This window comes from Impatiens glandulifera, chromosome 1 (assembly GCF_907164915.1).
Source record: "Impatiens glandulifera chromosome 1, dImpGla2.1, whole genome shotgun sequence".
NCBI lineage: Eukaryota > Viridiplantae > Streptophyta > Magnoliopsida > Ericales > Balsaminaceae > Impatiens > Impatiens glandulifera.
The window spans coordinates 149,950,678-149,976,859 of NC_061862.1; positions in this window are offsets into that span (position 1 = coordinate 149,950,678).

Sequence of the window (26,182 nt, forward strand, 5' to 3'; positions counted from 1 at the left end):
TAGTTTAATGGTTTGTTTTCATTTAATTAGATTATGTGATTTAATTTTTTCTTTTAATTAGTGATTGGTTTTAATTTTTTTTTTAACAAACTTTTTTTATAGACTAAAGAGAAAAAAGTGCAATATCCAAAGTCGAGGTTGAAGAATCTTGAACTCCCAATTTAACTGTGAGTAATCAAGGAAGGAAATAGGGAGAAGTTTTCATGAAAATATGGCGAAGTTGTCATTCAAATAAAGAGATTCCTTTGGAATAGTAATTTTAAATAATTTTAATAAACAAATTGATAATGTGAAGTCTTTTCTCATGACGTTAAAGTTAAAGTGGTGAATGGGCTTTTTTTTTACCTTTCGGGGCTAGGGTTTTCCATAAGAGGAGTGATAGAGATAGGGAATTTGGTGAGGGAATTTGGTGAGGAAATGACTTGCCATCACCTTCATTGGTTGAAAAATATAAAAGTGGGAGAAAAGAGAGAAAAAAGAGAAATTATTTGATTTTTTCAGTTATGCCAAGTCATTTCCTCACCAAATTCCCTCACCAAATTCTCTCACCTAATCATTTCTCTTTCCATAATTCCATATAAATATCATCCCTTAACTCCTTGCAAAACACAACTTTTCACCTCCTAAGTGCCCTTAATGGCCAAATTCTCGACTCTAACTATTCCTATAAGAAAAGAAAAAAAATTAAATGCATGATTCTTTTTTTGAATTTTAATGCATGATTCTTTTATAAGCCCCTTTGCACACTTTTTTAATTTTAATTTGTGTTTTTAACATTCACTTCAATGTATGATTCTTTTTTTATTATTTAAATTTACTGTTTTGATAGGATAGGAGTTTAAGATTTTATCTTTTTATTTGTTTGTACATAATTAATTTAAGAAAAAAAGAAAACCTTACAAAAAAAAAAGAAAAAGAAAAGGGAAAGTATAAAAAGAAAAAAATCTGCATGAATGATGTATTATTTATTTTTATTTTTTTACTTTGTGTATGTTCTTTTAGATATGCATGCATGTAATATAATTGAATAATAAAAAATAGGTCCTAGAATTGGCCATTTGAAGAATCAACTTAAAATCTAACACTAAAAATAAATAAATAAATTTGCTTTGATTTTGTTTGATTTTATTTTATATTTTTGGATTTTAGATCTAAAATTGTATATGTGTTATTAATATTTTTGTAAAGTTTTTTTTTTATTTGTTCCATTTGGATCACGAAGAATATAGTTAGTTAGGATCATGCACTATGGAGCGCGGATGCTAGCCGACCGAGAATCCCCTACACACGCTAAAGTCGACACCTTCCTGACGCTTCCTGCGCCTCCTAAAGCTGCAACATGCACATGACCGAGAATCTAGCCAGACTTTGCCTTTGGCTAGGTTTTCTAACATGTTTTACGTTAATATGAACGTACAATATACGAAGAAACTGTTGGGTCCAAAATATCGCTTCTTCGAAGACTTAACTAGTGTTGGCGAGAGGTATGATGATGCCCTTAGTAAGGAATCTGATGAAGGGAAAAAGCCATACTCGACACCCCAAGTATAACCATGGAATAAGACATAAATTTATCATGTTGTCAACGTTTGGGAGGAAAAGAACAATGGAGTTGTGCGTCCTTTGAGATAACCGTTTCCCCCAAAGACAACCATTTCCACCAAGGCAAGTTCAAACGCCCCCTCAAACAGGAACCACTACTGCCAAGCCTCGCAGGATGTTCGTCGATATGAGAATGTCAATGTCTAATGCTCTAGAAGTGTTGTTACCGAGAAAGATCATCCATGTATTCACCACTCAACCGGGAAAGAAATAATGGGAAAGTTACCAATGAGTGGTGTCAATACTACCAAGCAAAATGGCACTCTATTAACTTCTATTTCGCCCTCAAACATAAGATTTAAGATCTTATCGACGACGTTCCTATCCTAACACCCCAGGTGAAATCCAATCCTCTACCGGAACACAATGTCAATCTTGTAGATTTAGACGCGGAAACAGAAAAAATGTTAGACTTCTCTTGCTTGATTGATATTGTGTTACAAGACACAATTAAAATTATCAAATGGTTGAGAGTCTTACACGTGGAGTTGTGGAAGCCATTGGATCTGGAGAGCAACATTATCTTTTTTGGTATCAGAGTAGTCGATCTTCACGATGGTCGAAACAAGGCATCAATCGGATAACGATTCCCTGCGTGTATTGGTAGAGTCAATGAACCAGACGATAATGGAAGTACGTAAATGGATGGAGACTAAAGTCGGATACATCGAAGAACAATTACATACCTTGGCAACTAAGGATAACAGTGATCGTTTGGAGGATGGTGCAGGGTCTTCACGAACAGGGGCGCCAAGGGATAGGCCGTATATTCCGCCTACAAGACTCACGAAAGTTGATTTTCCTAAATTTGATGGAGTGGACGTCGAAGGCTGGATTATAGCGGCAGAACAGTTCTTTAGAGTCGATCGCACCACAGATGCAACTAAGGTAGAGATCGCTCCTATTCACTTCTCGGGGGATGCTCAAAATTGGTACGGGTCGTTTCTGCAAACCAGAAATCAAACAATAGCATTAACTTGGTTAAATCTCAAGCAGTCGCTGCTTCAGCAATTTAGCCCATCGATTTGTGATACCCCAATCAGGCAACTGATGAATCTGAAATAAACCAAAACTGTTCAAGATTATAATATAAGGTACATGACTATTTCTTAAAAACTTATACACATGCCAGATGAATATATATTAGACTGCTATCTAAGTGGTCTTAGAGAAGAGATCGCTAACTCGGTACGGCTGTTGCAACCTCAGTCTCTAAACGATGCTATGGCAGTAGCCAAGGTTCAAGAAGCCACCTACAAATCATTGATGAGTAGTGGTTACTTATACAGTCCTAGTCCACCAATCTTACCCACACCCTCCTATCTGAAACCTACCTTGTCTAATCATCCCAAACCATATCACCCTAACCCCTCTTACTCTTACTCTTCCCCTTTTAACCCAAATCCCAGACAGAGGTATATGCAACAAATGGATCATAAAGTTCTTGATGATAGAAGAAAGAAAGGTCTCTGTTATACGTGTGATGAGAAATACGATTCCAATCACAAATGTAAAGCCAAGTTGTTTATGATACTAGTGAATGAAACGGGAGAAAGTGAGAACATACCTGAAATAACTGAAACCGCTAACCTGAATACTCTTATGTCCACACCGAACTGTGAAGAACCTTCCATATCTCTCCATGCCTTGTCTGGATCGAAGAACTATCAAACCCTGCGAATTCTGGGAAAGATTGGGCTACTATTAGTTGTTATTCTCATAGACACTGGTAGTACTCATAATTTTATTAGCAGTAGGGTTTTCAAAAACATTCACCACCCTATTGTTACAACTAAATCTCTACAAGTAAAGGTAGCAGATGGATCAAACCTGGTAAGCGATCGTTGCTGTCAAGGCTTGAAGTGGACCATGAACGGTGATGAATATACAGCTGACATGCGGGTGTTACCTATGTCCAGTTATGATGTGGTTTTGGGCATTGAATGACTTATAACCTTAGGGCCATCATCATGGAATTTTGAGAAACTCACATTGACTTATGAACGAGAAGAGAATATTAAATGTCTGCAGGGAATTAATCAAACAAAGATCAACATAATGGAGGGTAACAAACTGCCTAAACTACTGCAAAAAAGAAATATGGCAGCACTAGTACAAGTAAGGAACTCACTTGATGAAGGAGGACAATTTTTCGCGATTGCTGTTGTGAGTTTTCATGAGGCCCTAAAGGCCTGGCTGGAATTTTGGCTTCGTTTGAAGACCTATTCCAGAAACCCACCAAACTCCTACCAGGTCGGGACCATGATCACCAAATACTTTTGAAAGCAGGTACAGAACCAATATGTTTAAGATCATATCGTTACCCTGCATTACAAAAAACCGAAATTGAGACAATGGTGGATGAAATGCTGGAAAAAGAAATCATTCAACACAATCATAGCGTTTTTGACTATCGCCAACTAAGTGCAGCTACAGTCAAGGACAAATTTCCTATTCCCATCATCGAAGAGTTACTGGAGGAGCTTCATGGTTCTAAATTCTTCTCGAAACTTGACTTACATTCGGGCTATCATCAGATTCATATGAAAACGAGTGACTGCCACAAGACAGCATTCCGCACACATGAAGGGTTGTATGAATTCCTGGTAATGCCCTTTGGGTTAACTAATGCTCCATCCACTTTTCAGAGTCTTATGAACTCTATTCTTAAACCGTTTTTGAGGAAGTTCGTATTGGTCTTCTTTGATGACATCCTGGTATATAGCCGCACTTGGGAAGATCACATGCTGCATGTTACTCAAATTCTGGAGATTCTAAGAACCAACACCCTGTTTCTCAACCGAGAAAAATGTGAATTTGGATGTATCCAGATAGCATATTTGGGACATATCATAAGTGAAGAGGGAGTAGCAGCTGACTCTGAAAAGCTGAAAGCTATGGAAACCTGGCCACCTCCTACGACGATTAAACAACTCAGAGGGTTCTTGGGTCTTACGGGATATTATCGTCGGTTCATTCGAAAATATGGATTGATAGCAAAACCATTAACAGATTTGCTAAAAAAGTGGAATTTTAATTGGACTGAAGAAGCAGGGTTGGCTTTTAAACACCTCAAGCAATTGATGATGTATCCTCATGTTCTAGCATTACCTAATTTTACTATTCCCTTTGTAGTTGAAACAGACGCTAGCGGAAGTGGAATTGGAGCAGTACTAATGCAGGAAAACCGTCCTATTGCATTCATAAGCAGGTCCCTTCCAAGTGATAACAATCCTTCTTCAACGTATGAAAGAGAGTTGTTAGCCCTCACATTTGCTGTCGAGAAGTGGAGACCCCACCTGCGATACAAACCATTTGTAGTTAAGACAGATCATGAATCACTCAAATATCTACTGGAACAAAGAGTACAAACACCCGCCCAAGAAAAGTGGCTTTACAAGCTGATCGGGTTTGACTTTACAGTACAATTTAAACGTGGCAAAGATAATGTAGTGGCAGATGCTTTATCTAGAAGGGGTAATGAAGTGCAATGTGCGGGTATTTCAGTTTACCATTCACCAGTCATCCAGAGGATTAATGAAACATGGGCCACTGATCCTAATCTAATTAAGATCATTTAGGAAATCCAGGAAAATGAAAAAGTTCATAAGGAATTTACCTTCATAGATGGTACGTTGAGGGAAAATGGTAAGCTGGTGGTGGGCTATAATCCTGAGCTTCGAACGATACTCATTGCTGCAATGCATTCTAGCCCGACTGGTGGTCACTCAGGTACTCTTGTCACCTGTAAAAAACTACAATTGGCATATTATTGGGCAGGAATGACACGAGATGTTAGGGAATATATTCGATCATGCGATGTTTGTCAAAGAAACAAAGGAGAAACACAGGCTCCGAAGGGTCTTCTACAACCGCTGCCTATTCCTAATAAATTCTCGGAATCAATATCTATGGATTTCATAGAACACTTACCTAAAGCAGGGGGAAAAACAGTAATTTTTATGGTGGTTGATCGCTTATCCAAAATGGCACACTTCGTGGGTTTACATCATCCTTTCACGGCTAAAAAGATTGCAGAAGTATTCTTGGACAACGTCTTCAAACTCCATGGAATGCCGTTATCAATAATAAGTGATCGAGACAAAATCTTTATTAGCATATTCTGGCGAGAGTTCCTCAAAATGCAGGGTGTGCATCAAGCCCTTTCTTTAGCTTATCACCCACAATCTGATGGTCAAATGGAAGTCGTCAATCGCTGTCTGGGAACATATCTGCGTTGTATGACAGGACAACGCCCGAATCAATGGGATCAATGGCTTCCCCTTGCGGAATGGTGGTACAACACTAACTTTCACTCAGCCACTCAGGTTTCTCCTTTCGAAACTATATATGGGTATAAACCCACAATTCATACACCCTATCTAGCAGGAGATTCTCGAATTGAGGAAGGAAACCGCACCTTGTTGAATAGGGAAGCCACCCTCCAATTGCTCAAGTTTACCTGCAAAAATCCCAAAACAGAATGAAACAGATTCATGATAAACATCGAACAGAAGCAAAGTTTTCTGTGGAAGATTGGGTTCTTGTTAAACTTCAGCCATATCGACAACTTTCTGTAAGGAAAACATATCACAAACTTTCCCCCAAATTCTTTGGTCCATTTCGTATAACAGAACGAATTGGGGAAGTAGCCTACAAGTTGGAGCTAGGGCAGGAAGCTAAAATTCATAATATTTTCAACATATCACAACTGAAAAGTTATCATGGAACACCGAACAGGATTAAAGACATACCTAGTTTGGTGGTTCCAAACTGTATCCCGGAAGAAATTCGAGCTGAAAAACACTTGATGAAGGAAGGCACTCGGCGTCGTCAGTTGCTCGTTAAATGGTCAGGCAAAGAAGAAGAAGAAAACTCCTGGAAGAGGATGCTGAGACGTTGGCTATGGAACACCCTGAGAAAATCCTAGAATGGGGGCAGACAAGGAAGAGGTCGGTGAGACTTCATTGAGGTCAACGAAGTGTTGAAGAAGAGGGTATTGTTACAAGACACAATTAAAATTATCAAATGGTTGAGAGTCTTACACGTGGAGCTGTGGAAGCCGTTGGATCTGGAGAGCAACATTATATTTTTCTTTCTTTTTTAAATAACCATTTGGTTATTCTGTTTTACCTTTTTGCATTTGTTTCCCTGTACTGTTTATCTTTTTACAAAGTGGCCCTTAGTTTGTTAGGCCACCTCAGCAGTTAGTTTATAACAGAATTCAGAGAATCTTCTGAGCACTATATACTCAGATAGATTTCTCACGTATGGGTCATGTTGAATGTTATGAGCTGTAGCTCTTTCTTTTATCTCACCTTCTCTCTATCACCAACCTGATTTCTTCATCTTTCTGGTGAAGAACTACCTTCTCTTCCCATCTTTTTATAGTAACTGTGTATCATATTGATAATTGGATGATCGCCACTTTCGATTTTGGTGATTTTGAAGAATCCGACCCAGAAAATTGTTGGGAAGATGAATAAGTCAAAACTAATGAGAACGTCACAAATGACTGGTGGGAAGTTAAGTCAGTACAAACAAATGTGGAATCTGCAGACGATTAGTGGTATCAAGCTAAAGAATGTGAAATTGTTGAAATTCGAATGATTTTTAAAGATAGACGAAAGTGTCAAGCTCAATGTAACTGTGGTACACGCGACGCGAAGGGGCACAGACTACCAGCCCACGTTTATGAAAACAATGTCTCTCGAGAGGCAAACTAATAAGGAGAAGGGCAAAGAAATTACAGAGAAGCTGATGTTTCACGCGCTCAAAATGTTGGCAACGGTTTACCCGCCCAACTAAAGAATGAGCTTCGATCTATCCACTTGTAAAGCTTGATTATACCGTAAGTTAACTATCCAAATTGAATTCATACTTTAACTTAAACTCTAAACTTGGTTTTGAGGCTGAACTTGCATTTTCTGCATTTTCATTGATGATCGATGCTCTTCTACCTAATTATGATGTTATTATTTAAATCTAACATATAGGTGATGTATGAACTAATGCAACAAACTATAGCGTCTAAGATAAATTATATCAAAATCACCTAAAAATTTACCTAAAAATTAAAAATCTGATTTCGTTTGGTTATGGTTGTTTGTCATAAATTGTGATTGTTTACAACTCCTAATATGCATAAATAATAGAAATGTATAATATGATTTCTAATGAGCCTTGATGATAGTATGTGGTTTAGAAACATTTTAGCTCTTAGTTGAAAGTTTTTGAAAGTGCCAAACCTAAAGCTAGGACTCAGGAACTCAGAAATCAAGTTTTTGAGTTCTTCTTTTGGTATGTTACTGTTTGATCAACGTGGCTTTTCCTACGGTGAAATTCAGTGTTATGAATCTATGTAGGATTGAAGACAAGTTCAATGTGGTTTCATAACACTTAGAATCACTAGATTTGGTGAAGAATTCGCGAAGATATCTTCATTTGATTCTCATCCTACAAACTGATGAAAAAATGAAGAACATCCTGTTTTTTCAGAAATTCTATTTTTTGGTTATGTTTTCTTTGTCAAAAATATCTTGTGTCTAGTGTGAATTGAAGTCGCGAATTGATTCCATCTTGTAGCTAGTATCAGTGTATCACCATGAATCCATAACATCTGATCTTGCTCAATTCCATATGATATCATCCTTTGATTTTAACCCCTGCATCGGTTTTGAACTTAAAATAAAATTAGTGTTCTTGATAACCCAACCAAGGCTGCGATCGTGACTTGTTTGAAGAATAGCAAATTCTACGGTGTGAATTATAGTTAGGGAGTTGAATCAATCTCGTAGCCTGCATCACAGGGAATCCATAGCCTCTAACTTTGCTCAATATCGCTCCCCGATCAAACTTTCATAAATTGTTTTATCGAAGAAAGTAGACTCATATTCTCCTCCTCCTTTGCTAAGATCTGAAATCTAATCCAAGGGCCACAGTTCTTCCACGTGTCCTTTTCTTTTCTTTTATTTAATTTAATTCTCTTATAATTGATTTAGTTTTTTTAAAATATCAAATAAACCTTAAAATTCTGAAAAAGAATAAATAATTCAAATAAATATTTTCTTATTTAATATATTTTCTTATATTTTTCTAAATTATTTTTGAATTTTTTCTTCATTTATTTCATTTTTTAATTTGTTTTAATTATTTTAAATTTGTTTAATTAATTAAAATTCTAAATAAATTATTAGAAATTCCTAAAATATTATTATTGACTAAAATAAATATATTTTTTTTCCATAAAACATTTTTCTTATATTTTTATGAATCATTCTCGGGTTTTCCTTACACTCTTTTAATCTTTAAAATTTATTGTCGAAGAGTTCTATAAATCTTAATTACAAGGAAAATCTTAGGATAATTTATCTAATTAATTGAATCCTAATTATCACTTGTTTCTCGGTTTATGAATTATTTGGATTTCTCCACTATTATACACTATATCTTCAAGGTATGATATAATATATATATATATAGTATATTAGTCTTGCTAGCATTTATTCCGTGTATTTGCACGAGAAATAATATAAAAAACCGTGAAAAAAAATATTACAGTATAAATGTGATAGCATTTTTAATTTTATTTTTAATTGTTTTAAGTTTATGGGCGGGTCAACCCACAATCCGACTCAAATATCCATTTACTCTCACATTGCAGAACGATTTCTAAGACAATTGATACAGTTTGATTCCTCAACTCATTTAGTTTCACCTCTAGAGTCCACTTCTTCTCCATACTACGAGTGAAAGGAAAAATATAAAGACTACCATTAAAGTAGCCCAGACGAGACTTACTATATCTATATGAATTATGTCCCCTATCTCTATAAATATTACGGAATTCTTCCATTATTACTCACTAATAATAGTGAAATCTATAGCGTAGAGTCAAAAGAGAATTATGACCGATTAAAAACTATTGATGAACTACCGCGTTCATCAAATTTGGTGTTGAATTTAAAAAATAAAGTGTTATTAGTCTAGTTTGTTAAAGGGTTGTACTTATTTTGTTAGATTGCAAGTTCGAACCATACCTATAACATTTTTAATTTTATTTTTAACCGTTTTAAATTTATGGGCGGGTCAACCCACAATCCGACTCAAGTATCAATTTACTATCACATATATATCCAAATTAACCACAGCTCTCGACCCGGCAATCCGGACACTTTAAAAATTAAGCATCATTATATATATATTAGTTAGTTAAAAAGTTAAACTTATATTGTTAAACTGTCCCGCGTTCAACAAATTTGATATTGAGTTTAAAATATAAAGTGTTATTAGCCTAGTTGGTTAAATGATTGTACTTGTTATGTTAGGGTACAAGTTTGAACCATACTTATAGCATTTTTAATTTTATTTTTAACCATTTTAAATTTATGGACGGGTCAACACACAATCCGACTCAAGTATCAATTTACTATCACATATATATCCAAATTAACCACATTTCTCGAACCGACAATTCGGACACTTTAAAAATTAAACATCATTATATATATAGATAGATTAGTTAGTTAAAAAGTTAAACTTATATTGTTAAATTGTTCCGCGTTGAACAAATTTGGTAATGAGTTTAAAATATAAAGTGTTATTAGCCTAGTTGGTTAAAATGTTGTACTTGTTTTGTTAGGTTGCAAGTTCGAACCATACTTATATCATTTATAATTTTATTTTTAACCGTTTTAAGTTTATGGACGGGTAAACCCACAATCCGACCCAAGTATCAATTTACTATCACATATATATCCAAATTAACCACAGGTCTCGACCCGGCAATCCGAACACTTTAAAAATTAAGCATCATTATATCTATATAAATTAGGCCGGTCACCTAGATGAGCTGTCCGAACGCATTCTTATTAGGGATATGTGAAAATGATTAATTATGAAATTGTGTTATTTCAAATTACCTATTATAAAGTGTTAATTGAGGATTGTGAAATGTGGGTTATTTGTGAATGTCGACACAATCGATCAATAACCTCCCCATCATCGAGATTTTGATAGTTTTGATTGTACTTTTGGTTGGCAGTCCTAACTTCTTTGGAACGACATCCCACCTTGGATGATGCCAATGATGGATACCACCAAGACAAAATCGAGGCAAAGTTTAACGATAAATTTCTGAGTTTTATTATCTATTTTGATTTGATTTATTGATGTAAATTGAAATGCAAAATGTATTCGCAATTATTTGTTTGATTGAAGATTTATAAAATAGTTATGCATGGTTACGATTCAAGCAATTTAAATATGTGGCCATAGAACCATTTATTTCATTGAAATTTTTATTTTAAATTAAATAGTTTGCTAAATACTTATTAGTTTAAAATTAAAAAAAAAAAATTTATTTTCCTTTTAAAATTATATGTTTTTCTTTAGCATCATCTTCTAATATTTTCTCACTTCTTTTTTTATCTATCCTAAAATAATTAAAGAGGAAAATTAATTTTGAGGATTCGTCTTTAATTATACTATATATTTAAAATAGTGGAAAGCTAGTTTGAACTATTAAGTAATTTTGGTCTAATTAAAGGTGGTTGGAATCAATAGCAACCTGAGGATTAGGATGGCTGAGAAAAAAGAAATTATTTTTTAATTCAGGAATTATATTGTATGTTCTATTATATTATTTTTAGTAGAAGTAATATAATTTCGTTGGTTAAATCCTATGTTAATAATACATATAAGGATCAAACCTTTATTGATATTTTTATTTTTTATTTTTATGAGTCTAGGCAAGAAAGTGGTCACCTAGTTATCCTTACATACATAGGGCTGGCTTAGGATAGATAAAAGTGGATTTATATTCTACTTTCATTGGATGACATTATACAATATACATTGAAAAGAACAAGAGAATGAATGATAATAAAAACAGACCAACATAATTCTTAATAGGATGGGTAACATTGTCGTTTATGTTTGATGCATCGTTGAATTTTTTTGGACGAGATTATGTGAATGTGAATTTGTTGGTGTTATTTGAAGTTGTGTATCGATTGTGGTTCCTTTGGTTAATTACACATTGCTGAATTTGGTGCTTTAGTGGATCCGAGAGGTGTAATTGGTTATTTAAATGCAATAAGGCACAATAGACGGAAGGGATTTATTTAAAAAACTTAAAATTTATTAATATATAATGATAAAAAAATAAAATTAAAGTATTAACAAATTTAGTACCCACTCATATTTATTTTCAAATGGTACATCCAATTTCCTATTGTCAATTATTTGTGATGTTTAGCATATTAGGTAAAAATATTTACAGGAAAAAAATTAAAAATAAAATAATAATGAAATGTTTTATATGAAATTTACTTACCCAAAGGCGGAATTAAGATTTTAAATCTACTCGGACTACACCTTTTCAGGGCCGGCCTTGGGATAAGACCGGCAAGCCCCTGGGCCAGGGCAGCCCATTTATTAAAATTAGTTATATATTTAATTAAATTTAATATAATTTTTAACATAAATTATTAAATTATTGTAACTTAGTGATTAAAGATAAGATCTTAAATTTTATATTTGGTTATGGGTTCAAATACCACTAAAAATTATTTTTTATTAGTTTTTTAAACTAGTCCCTGTGGCAAAAAAAAAATATCTACTTTATTTCGTTGGAGGACGGCTGGGACAGCCCAAAACTAAGGGCCAAGTCGGCTGACACTGCACCTTTAAATATAGTTGTTATTGCCCATTTTTAATGATGCTTAATTTTTAAAGTGTCAGGATTGTCGGGTCGAGAGCTGTGGTTAATTTGAATATATATGTGAGAGTAAATGTATACTTGGGTCGGATTGTGGGTTGACCCGCCCATAAACTTAAAACGGTTAAAAATAAAATTAAAAATGTTATAGGAATGGTTCAAACTTGTAACCTAACAAAAACAAGTACAACATTTTAACCAACTAGGCTAATAACACTTTATATTTTAAATTCAATCCAAAATTTGATAAACGCGTGACATTTTAACAATATAAGTTCAACTTTTTAACTAACTAATATATATATATAATGATGCTTAATTTTTAAAGTGTCCGGATTGTTGGGTCGAGAGCTGTGGTTAATTTGGATATATGTGAGAGTAAATGAATACTTGGGTTAGATTGTGGGTTGACCCGCACATACAATTTTTATCGTAATGTTTTTTCACGGTTTTTATTTAATAATAATAATAATAATAATAATGATTAACATGATCTCGCTAAAATAAATATGCAATATAAGATCTCATTCAATTCAAAATAGGTAATCAAACTCAATTCATTCAAATTTAGAAGTATATTATAAATTTTCATAAGAAATTATTGTATTTGTTCGAGACAAAAGATTATCAATTATTAATTTAAAAATATTTTTTATCTTACTCTTCAAATTATTCAAATTATACCAACGGATAAATGAATGAATTTCAATCTAGTAAAATAATGAATTAGACATATTATGACTTTCCATTTTAGTCCTCAAAGTTATATGAATCTAGTGAGATAATGAATTTTTTTTTTTATTATTAAAAATTAATGTTAATAATGTGAGAGTTAGAATATGAATATTTTTTTAATAAAAAATGAATTATATAATTTTAATAATGGATCAATTGGTTTGTATTATTATTATTATATAATAAATTAAATAAATTTTATTACAATTTTTATTGGTAAAATATGAACTGTTTTATAATTATATAACAAATTATATAACTTATAAATTATCATTACTCTCTCACCTGCACACTCTCACTATATAAAAATAATTCTATTATTAGTTTCCCAATAAAAATACAATTTGCTTAAAAATACTCGGACTAATCTCTCCTTAAAGTTAATTTTAAAAAAAAAAAATTAGGGTGAAAATTTAATTTTTTTTAATGAAATCAAGAAAAAAATACAATACATAAGGATGTAATTTAAAAAATTATTATCATACTAATCAGTAAATATTATTATTATTATTTTTAAAATATTAGAACGGTATGTGATACCATAATGTTAATTATTTTAAATAAATAGATATTTATTGTAAAATATTATTTGGAGATAAAGTAAATAAAAACAATATAAGAGAAAAAAATACATATAAATTAAAGAAACACTCAAATAATCGTATAAAACAAATCCTAAAAAATAACTATCATCTAAATATTTATAAACAAACAAACTTTAACAAAAAAAAATATCAATAATAATAATAATAATAATAATAATATATCCTAGAGTTTGTTTGATAATTTGTTTTTTTATTTGTACCTAAATTTAATATTTTCTCATATTTTATTTCATATATTTCATTATTCTTTTGTTCATAAAATAATAAAATGCATTTTATTTAAGAGAAATGATTGAGAGAGAGAATTTGGTGAGGGAATAAGATAGGAAATGACAATATGATTAGCTAAAAAATCAAATAATTTCTCTCTCTTCTCTCTTTCCTCCTACTTTATCCTTTTCCAACCAATGAGGTGATGCCAAATCATTCTCTCTCATTCCCTCACTCAAATTCCCTCCTATATCACTCCTCTTTATTTAATATATTAGATAATCAATCAATTTTAAAAAACTAACTTTTTTTTACAATTAAATCGTATAATTATTTTATCAAACCCAACTAAAAATAAATAAATAAATCAAGCCTTCTTTTTCTATCTCATGTCATTCATGACAAATATTGATTATTTTTCTCTCCCTCAAACTTTAATTACTCTATGTCGGAATTGATTATGGAAAAGCTTGAGTGATTTCTCTTTTTAGATCTTGAGTCTTCATCTCATAAGAGCAACTTCAGCGCATGACTTGTGCCCGCATCGGACAACGTGAAAAAGTGCAGGTCATTGTTTTTTTTTTTTTCATTTTTTGTATTGTAGATAAAAACAAAAAGACTATGCCGGTTATGTCCTCCTCTGACATTTTCATAATTATATAATATAATATAGGAATATTAATTATATATTTAATTATAATATTTTTTCTTACTATTATTTTTAATTAACATTATAATAACATTAAATAAATATATATTCTAAAATTTTACTATATAATATAGGAATATTAATTATATATTAAATTATAATAATATTATAAAAATATTATAATATATTTTAAATTATAAAAATATTTTATATTTTATTATAATATAAAATTATTAGTTATTACTTATATATTATCAAATTTTCCTATAATAATGTAATATTAGTTATATATTCTTAAATTTATTATTGTAATATTTTTAATATTATAATATATTTTAAATTATAAAAATATTTTACAATTCTATAATGTCCGTCAAAATGTTTAAAATTTGATGTATTTTATTTTATTTGCATTATTCTTGTAATATTTTTAATATTATAATATATTTTAAATTATAAAAATATTTTTTATTTTTTATTAATTACATTAACATGTTTTAAGGGTGAAATTCTCAAATTTTTCTATTTATTTATATATTTAATTAATAAATATATATTAAATAAATTAATATATTTTTTTATTAATTATATTAATACGTTTAAACGTTTTAAGTGTTTAAATTCTCAAATTTTACTATAATATAGTAATATGAGTTATAATAAGATAAATTAGTTATTTATTTAAAATAGTATAAATAAAATTCACATTTAAGTTATTTAGATAAAAGGGCGGGCAGCGGAAGTATTGGAGTGTTTTGACCAAGTACAACATGTGCCCGTTTTATGCTGAGGTGGAACATTAAATTGACAAAATAAGAGGGCATAGGTCTTGTGAGTTGCTGATGCTCTCGTTTTATGCTGAGGTGGAACATTAAATTGACAAAATAAGAGGGCATAGGTCTTGTGAGTTGCTGATGCTCTAAGTCCCTCGTCCCTATCAAGTCCGCATTATCCATGTTTTTGTGTGAAGATTAGTGACGAACTCAGAATATTTTGAATATCATATCAACAATTATTATTTTTTCTCAAAAATAATAATTACTTCCCTAAAATCATCACTAATTATTATTTTTTCTCCCTCTAAATTTTTAAATAAAATTCAATTCAAACAAGACCTAATTGTTAATAGCTTTAATAAATAATGGTACACATAAGGATTAGGGGTGAGCAAACAGGTAAACCCAACCCGTATTACCCAACCCATATTCAACCCAAATTAAATTTACCCAACCCATAATTCAACCCATATTATTTACTAATATGGGTTGGATATGAGTTGGGTTGAGTATGGGTTGGGTAACCCAAATTATTTTATTTTTATTTTTTCATTTAACATATATTTGACTAATCAAACACATTTTTATTCGTTTAACACGTTTTTGACATGTTTAACACGTTTTGAAATGTTTAACACGTTTTTCACATTTTTGACATGTTTAATATGTTTTCACATGTTTTTGACACGTTTAACATGTTTTTGGCACATTTAACACATTTTGACACGTTAAACACGTTTTTCATGTTTGTTGGCATATTTAACATGTTTTTAGCACGTTTAACACGTTTTTGACATGTTTGACGCGTTTTCACGATTAAGACACATTTTGACACATTTTTGACACGTTTAACACGTTTTGACACGATTATCATGTTTTTCACATTTTTGACACGTTTATCATATTTTTCACATTTTGACACGTTTTTTTCATTTTCGACACGTTTTTGGCACGTTTAACACGTTTTCCACGTTTTTGACACGTTTAACACGTTTTTGACACGTTTTTAACGTTTTCGACACGTTTAATACATTTTTCACGTTTAATACGTTTTTGACACGTAGGACACATTTTGACACGTTGTACACTATTTTCATGTTTTGACATGTTTAACACGTTTTTGACACGTTTGACACATTTTTCACGATTATGACACATTTAACACATTTAAACACATTTTTCACGTTTTTGGCACGTTTAACACGTTTTGACATGTTTAACATGTTTTTCACATTTTTGGCACGTTTAACACGTTTTGACACGTTTTCCACGTTTTTGGCACATTTTGACACATTTAACACGTTTTTGACACGTTTAACATGTTTTTCACATTTTGACACGTTTAATACGTTTTTCACACGTTTGATGTAGAATGTGTGAAAAACGTATTAAACGTGTCAAAAATACCAAAATTGTGTTAAATGTGACAAAAACGTGTTAACGTGCAAAAAAACATGTTAAACATGTCAAAAATATGTTAAATATGTAAAACGTGTTAAAATGTCAAAAACGTGTTAAACGTGCCAAAAACGTGAAAACATGCTAAAAATGTGAAAAACGTTTTAAACGTACCAAAACGTGTTAAATGTGTTAAATGAGTCAAAAACATGTTAAACATATAAAAATGTATTAAACGTGCAAAAAATGTGAAAAACGTGTGAATACGTGTCAAATATGTCAAAAACGTTTTAAATAAGCCAAAAATGCGAAAACATGTTAAATGTGTGAAAAACGTGTTAAAATGTCAAAAACGTGTTAAACGTGCCAAAAACGTGAAAACCGTGTTAAACTTATCAAAAACGTGTTAACGTGTTAGTTATGTTTAAAACATTTTAAACGTGCCAAAAACATAAAAAAAAACGTGTTAAACTTATCAAAAACGCGTTAAACCTATTAAATATGTCAAAACGTGTTAAACGTGACAAAAATGTAAGAAACGTGTTATTAGTGTGAAAACGTGTTAAACATGTCAAAAACGTGTTAAACGTGCCAAAAACGTGTGAAAACGTGTTAAAAATATTTAAAACGTGTTAAACATGTGAAAAATATGTTAAACGTGTGAAAAACGTGTAAAAATGTCAAAAACGTGTTAAACGTGTCAAAAACGTGTTAAACGTGCAAAAAAACGTAAAAAACGTGTTATATTTGTCAAAAACGTGTTAAACGTATTAAACATGTCAAAACGTATTATTAGTGTGAAAATGTGTTAAACATGTCAAAAATGTGTTAAACGTGCCAAAAACGTGAAAACGTGTTAAAACGTGTTAAAAATATTGAAAACGTGTTAAAAATATTAAAAACGTATTAGATGTGTGAAAAACGTGTTAAACGTATAAAAAACGTGTTAAAATGTCAAAAACGTGTTCGACTTAAAATTGGAAGATGATTAGTTTATATTGAATTAATAATAGAGAATTAAACTAAATTTATATAATTTGGGTAATTTGGGTAACCCTAACCCAACTCAAATTAAACTCAACTTATACTCAACCCAACCCATACTCAACCCAACCCATATTAACCAACCCAAATTAATATTTTGGGTTTGGGTTAAGATTGGGTTTGGGTAAACCCAAATTATGCTCACCCCTAATAAGGATACACATGAGAGTGAATAATGTAATAAAAATATAAAATAATTTTTCTTTCTTCTTTATTTTCACTATATTTTTTTAGTCATTTCACATCACCTCCTTCCCTTTCTCATATCTACTAAATTAATTTGATTAGATTACAAATAAATAAATAAATAAATATATATATATATATATATTGGCAGACCTATAAGTGGCCTTGGGACCGGGCCTCCGTAAAAATTTTAAAATATTATATATATATATATATATATTTACCAAATAAAGTTATGTTCGACTGTTTTAGAGCTGAAATGTATAAGGGAAGTCAGATAATCAACCCCTACCTCTCACATTTTCTTTATATATAAAATCATATAATATTATTTATTTTAAAATTACATTTATATTATAATTATATATATATTATTAATTTCAATATAATTAATAATACAAATTACTTATAAAAATAATATTAAAATAACAATTTATATAAATATAAAGGTAAAATAATAATTTATATAAATATAAGGGTAAAATATTTTTCTTAATTTTAAATTAGTTTTAAACTATTTCAACAAATAAATGTATTTATTAGATTTTATTTAGGGGTCTAAGGTTGTGACACATATTTATTTTTAGTTATTTATTTTATGTAGGATATAGAATAATGGAGATGTTCTATAAACGAATTTGTATTTCTACATCACATGACTAGCCTGAGCCTGAGCCTTCTCAATCAGTTAATGAGCCTACTAATGAGTCTAATGTTACTGATCAAATATACATGGTTAGAATATAGTATATCAAAAGATGTATCATTTTGTTTTTGGTGTTATCTTTTTAAGCTTTAAATAGAGAAAACGTAGATGATACATTTATAGGATATGGGTACAAAAATTGGAAAAGGGCATTAGAAAGATTCAATCGTCATATGGGAACTTCAAATAGCTGTCATAATGAAGCTAGAATTCAATTTGAATCATTTCAAGATCAAAGACATATCATGAGAAACGTTTTACGTACACATGGTCGTGATATAGAAATAAATTATCACACCCGTTTAACGACAATGTTTGATGTAACACGCTTTCTATTGAGGCAATGATTACCTTTTCGAGGACATGATGAGCAGGGGCGGAGCCAGGATGAAAAATTACCTGGGGCTGACTCCAACTTGCATCTCAGATTTAACTTTCTATGTTCCGTTTTTTTTAAATAAAATTTTCACGATTATTAGAAGATGGAAACTCGTCATGCCCTCTCAATACACACGTTTGCAAAGTGAGTCACCGAGTGCTTTCAATAGTTGCTGTAAGCTGTAATCTGTTATTTTGTTTTTCATTTGAAAACTGTGCATTTAGTACTTTGTCAATATGACAAGGATATTCATTAGATTATCAAGATATTCAACTGCCCTATTATGTGGTGAAATATTATATCCTATATGCATAACAAAAGAGCATCTATCCTCATCATTAACTCGCTTTCAATATTTGAATCCATCTATTGTAAATGTAGGTTTTTGGGGTTGCTTATCTTAAAACAAGAAACATGGGAAACAAAAAGCAGCATCTTTTAAAGGAGAGTATTCTAACCAAGTAAATTTCTTAAACCAATGACTTTAAAACCGTCGATTTTGATTTCCAAATTTGGTCGGCGGATACTCATCCTTAATAGGTTGATATGACCCCATCTTGATATAAGCTCGTCTAATTTCATTCCTTTGATTAAAAGGATATTTTCATATCGAAATACGTAATGTTGGATCAAGTTTAAGAGAACTTACATCAACATCAATTTTAGGAGATTTGTTAAGTTCTTGAGTAGGGATATCAAATTCTTTATTTTAACTTGTTTATTAATATTAATTTATATTTTTCTTATAAATTTTTGAAATAGTTTAAAATTAAGAAATATAAAACACTATTATTATTATTTTAATTTTTATATTTTACTTTTATAAATAATTTGTATTATTAATTATATTGAAATAAATAAAAAATAATGTATAATTATTATATAAATATAATTTTAAAATTAATAATATTATTTATATATTAATTAAAATTTATGTATTATTATAAAATAAGGCCAGGGTTTTGATCACCTGACCTCATATTTACATTTCAATAATGTAGCCAACTGGACTAAGACTCATATGTCCAACACATATATAAAAACTTTTCTTTTATCATTTTAATTTAGGTGGGGCTGGAGCCCACCCTAGCCCATGGGTGGCTCCGCCCCTGATGATGAGTTAAGTAGTTCATCAAATAAATGTAATTTTCTTGAATTGATTGATTGGTATAGTCAACGTAATGAATAAATTTTGTCTTCTTTTGTACCGACTTATGAACAAGAATAATTTAGTAATTGTGCTTGTTAGTATTTTATGTAATTACCGAATAAAATTTTAATTAAAAAATGTATTTATTTGATCGCCAAAAAAATGATACGTTACTATGTATTTGACCTCCCAGGAAACATTTCTGAGTCAGCCACTATATATATATTCAAATTATCAATTACAATATGAAAATATATACTGTGTTTCAATTTATTAGTGTGAATTATTTTAATTTTATTCAAAAACAACATAATCTTATTATTAATCTCTTATTCTATTAAATTATTAAAAAAAATATTCTTTACAATATACTATAGAATATTACCTATATTTAACCTAATTAAACAAGGATGGTTAAAAAACATATCAAACCTAATTATTTATTCTAAAAATAATTTATGTTTTTGTTTTAAATATTGAAAGTTAACATGCCCACACCCGATGCTGAAACGTCGTAAGAGTTTGTTTGAGGAAGTGATTTTTAAGGTTTTGTTTGGTTTATTTTTTGGGTTTTTTTCAAAAGAAAAACCTTGTTTGATTAAAGTAGGAAAATTTTGGTTTTTATTTATTTTTAATCAAATTATCTTTATCTAGGGGTGTTCAATATTTGGTTTGAACCGAATATCCGACCAAATTCGAATAAATCAAATTCGAATTACATTTTCGGTTTTCGAATCGAATTCTAAGTCGATTCGAATTTAAATACGATTTGGTTTTCGAGTTTAAGTTTCAACTCGAAACCAAACCGAAAACAGAATTCATTTTTTATTATATATTACATAATTTATTAAATATTATATATTAAATTATCATTGACCTCCTATTAGATCCTTACATTAAATTCATAATCCCTCATTCATTTTCCCATTTCTCTAGCCGTCCACACCTCTCAACCGCTATATATTGTCGTCGTCGAAACTGTTTTAGTTTCATCGTTCAATTGCCGAATATATATTGACGATGAGTCACTAAGCTTAGTTTGCATGATTTATATTTTTTTTTATAATTTAAGTAGATAATATCTCTTTAACAAATTAATATTTTGTTAATTCATTTTAAGAATTTTTTATCTTATGGGTAGGTGATTGTCAATATCTAGTCTAAACCGAATATCCGACCAAATTCGAACCGAATTCAAATTTATTCAAATCGGTTCGATTTTCGAATTTGTTTAAAAAAATAAAAATTCGAAAAATCCGAACCGAAAATTCAAATAACTCGAAAACTGAACCGATGAACACTACTTATCTCTCTAGATTTTTATTTCATAATTAATTTATATTAAAAAAAATAAAAAATAATAATTTTAATATTTTAATAAATAAATTAATTATATGATGTGATGATTGAATTTTAAGATAAAAATTGAGTTTTATCTCAATAACTCATTCATCAAATAAGCTAATTGATAAATAAATTGATTAATGAAAATGAAATTAGTTGATTATATATGAGCTTCAATTAAGGCCTTATTTCGTTATGAGTTTTTTTTTTAAAATTATACAAAAATTAAAGATTAATAAAAGTAAAACAAAATTTAATCTTAAAAATTATGTTTTATTAAACTTTTGGTTAAAAATATATGTACCTATTTCTCTATCCTTGTTTATATATATTCAAATCATCAATTACAATATCAAAATATATATATATTACGATTTCAATTTATCTGTGTGAAATATAAATATTTGATTTTTATTCAAAAACAACGTAATTTTATTATTAATATCTTATTTTAACTAAAATACTGAAATACTTTTTATTTTAAATTATTATTTTTTAACAATCATATCACACATTTTATTAACCAAAATATTATAATATCTTCTATATTAAATTTTTATTTTTTATTTATTTATATATATAATATCTTTAAAGTCATTTTAACAAAAATAATTATTGTATTTTTAAAATAATTTTATTATTATTTTTTACATTTAAATTTTTAAACCTCAATCCAAATACGGTCCAAATATGAATAGGTTTAACTATTGTCCATGAAATTCATGACTTAAGCATGAAAAGACTTTATAATAAATATTTTTTTTTTTTGGATTTAACTATGAAAGACTTTATAAAAAAATTTCGTTTTAATTTAATGCAGGATAGTTGGGCCTTGTTCTTTTGAGTTTTTTAAAAATTCATTCAAAATTAATTTTTTCAATCAATCACTTCTTAACAATTACATCACTCATTTCATTAATCAAAATATTAAATTACTCTTTATTTTAAATTATTATTTTTTATTTTATTTATATATAAATACATTTTAAGTCTTTTTAATAAAAATAATCATTAACTTTTCAAAATTATCATTAATATTTGTTTAGTTTATTCTCAGCTTCAAAATTACCCTTATTCTCAGCTTAGCTTAGCTTATTTGCATTTACGTTTGGATATAATCTTATATATTCGTTAAACTTGAGTGTGTTTAATTCAATTTGTAAATCCAATTTATTTATTTTTTATATTTATAATATTATTTAACAATGAATATTATATATATATATATATATATTTATTAATTTAATTTTAAATATTAATAAATGACTTAAATTTAAAAATAATATATTTTAAAATAAATTATATGATTATATTAATTTTTATAAATATGATATAAAATAATTACAAATAAATTTAATAATATAATTTTAAAAACGGTATTTCATCGTAATATTTAACTCAATTATGATTTCAATAGAAAAATTAATAAATAAAAAATTAAAATTATTTTATAAGGATTCAATAATATGTTCATAATATGTAATGATATAAAATTTTCTTACCTTTTGAATATCATATCATCCGTTTTAAAATTGAAAATATAAACAAATATTATGATGCTTCTTTTCCACGTACATTATCCCTATAAAAATGATTGAAACATGTTATTATAACATAATAATATGATTAATTAATTAAATTAGTTAATTTTTATTATTCTAATCATTAGTTAAAAACAAATGATGAGAATCAAGAACGTTAACATGAAATTGTGGAACACAAAGAGTGAAGGATAGATTTAGTATAGAAAGATAAATGAGGAAATAAAATCAATTTGAAATTCAATTGTATCTTTCTAATTATTAAATCATGTAAATAAAATAAATTGACCTTTTATTTCGAATTTTTAAAAAGTAATTTGTATTGATAACAAAAAAAATAATTTATAAATAAGATGTGATTGTATTCTATATAATATCATCTTCATAAAAAAAAATATGAGTTATCTAACAATCTTAACCTACGAATTAAAAGGTATGTTTACTAAAAATATTGTACATGAAATAGTTCATCATACAATTGTAGCATTAATTAGTTATTAATCCTAATCACTATCCTGCTTCAATACTAAAATATTTTTATAAAATAAAAATAAAATGTTTGAATAATTTAATATAAATAATCGTCAAAAATTTAATTTTTAATAATCTTAATTTGAATTTCATAGCCTTCAAATTACTTAAATAATCTCGAATCAAACGAGCTATAAGAGAGAAATTTAAAAAGTTGTGAAAGATGAAATGGATTCTAATTTTTAAAATACAACTTATGGGTATTAGGCATTTAAGTACAACAAATTTTAAAGTTTCATTTGTTTTCTTCATTTTATTTTATTTTGCTATATTTTATCAACTTAATGTTTTTGTTTACCATAGAAAAAAAGAGCTTAATAACACAAATTAAATGATATAAATATAGTAATATTAGCCTACTTCATTTGTAATAATAACAGTTTGTATTGATGTATGATTTTCTTTTTGCCTTATTAAGTTTGTTTTTTTTAATTATGTAGTTTTCGACAAAATATTAGTCAATTTCTTTAACAAAAAAAAATGGTTGTACCTAATTTAATAATAAATACATATGGTTGGTTCATAAAATTCAAAATAAGAAATAAAAAATTAGTTGAAAATTCAAAGAATTGTTGATCGAAAGGACTATCGGTCCTTTCCCCTTACCGGACTGATCTCCTCCGGTATTTTTTGAAACGGTTCGGTCAAAGCTGGATGCCGAATCTTCATCATTGGGGGTTTCGGACCGCGGATCAGTCGATCCGATTGGTTGTCTATCCTTCTTGCTTCCGGATTTTTCTTTGACCGGAGCTGCTTTCTTACCGGTTGTCTTCTTCTTTCGGCCACCTGTAGAACCGGAGGCTTTTCTTTTGCCTTTCTTGTCCTTGAATTGATGGGACTTTATGATTTTGCTTGAGGCGAGAAGAACACTAGGTCCGGTGTTGATGTTGAAATGACGCGTGATTTTTTCAAGTGGGATGGCGTATCCCCATGACCGAGTGGATGTCGGATCCACCATTTCACACAGGTTAGTGAAGACTACCTTAGCTCAGTTTATTTTGATGCCGTTGACCAAACTAGCAAGCATCTCAATCTTTGCCCGGGTGAGACTGTCATAGTTTCCCCCTCTTGCTTGGACCGATTTTGTGAAAATATCACACAGCGGTCGGTACTCCGGTCGAAGAGATGATTTCTTTCCGAATACCACGATAGGGACCGTGGTTTCCGAAAGAATTTGGCAAGCTGCCTTGAAGGTTTCCTTATCTAAAGCCGCTGAGAAGTTGCTCCTTCGGATCGTAGATGTAGTATATTAGCGATCGACTCCTCCGTCAGTTCGATCCGTTGACCGCATACGGATCCGATGATTGTTCCTTCGGTCAAGAATGCGTTTAGGAAAAATTCTTTGACCGCATCCTGGTATAATATGAATGGCCCGCCCAGAAAGTGCTCGAGAATGGACTCGGAGATCCGGGATATCACATGCTTTGCCTGAGCCAAACCGTTAGCCCTAATTTCCTCGAAATCGACTTGAAAGATGTGTTTGAACAGCACTGAATCGCGACCCATTTTAGATAATCGAACCGAGAAATCAAGAGAATAAAGATTTGAGAGAGTTTGAAGAAGCTGAAAGCTAGAGAGAGAAAGCCGATTCGCGTGAGAATGAAATAAAATAAGGACCCTATTTATAGTTGCGGTTTGGAATTCCAACCGCCGCGAACCGTCCCATCATGATTTTGACGGGAATTTTCCCTCCACGGACTTTGAGCGGGAATCCATGAGCGGGAATCTATAGGCGCGAATTTATTGTCGCGAAACGATGGGCGGGAGTTTTTCCCTCCAAAGACTTTGAACGGTCTTTTGATTTTTCGGTTATGTAACTGGTGATTAGTCGGTTCTTCTTTTTAACCGTTTATTCAAGAAGCGGTTTATTAACTGCGATGATGCGGTTTTCGAGTTTGACCGGATTTTTCAACGGAGTAGTTTATCGATATTAACCGTTTATGGATATTTTGATTTTGCAATTATTGACCCAGTTATCAAGCTAAAAATAGATATTCATTGAAAGGAAAAGAAAAGGTACATGATAGAAACCGATACATAGATCAGTTTAGAATACATAAGCGATAAAAATACAACTTATGTAATGACTATCCTAGAGAGCCTATCCTCCACCCCATCCTTATCGAGAACATTCGATACGGATGCCGGTGTACCTGGTCCAAATTCTGGATGATACTTAAGGAAGAGTCGGCTTAAGTGAGGAGCGTAACCGAGACATTTCTTCGTCTCGATCATAGTCCTCAGGTTTTGATAGATGACCGATGACCAATTGATAGGTATATTGCTGACAATGTAGGTCATCATGTCAAACACTCTCTTAGAGTAGTGTTGGTTCGGAGATTGGCAGATGATGGATCGGTTGACAATCTCGTGGAGGAGTTGGATATGGTGGGCAAGACGGGTTTTTAGCCCGTGGTTCTCCACCGGTACATCGGTTCCGGAGAACATTTCCGAATAGTCGGTTGCGGCGTTTCCTACCCGAGTCGAAAAATCAGAAAACCCTTCTGTGGGCAGGTTGTACATTTGAGCGAGTTCGATTTCGTCCAAAAAAACGAAGTGGCCTCTCACCGAGGAGACAATGAAGTCTCCTCTCATAGAGGCATTGT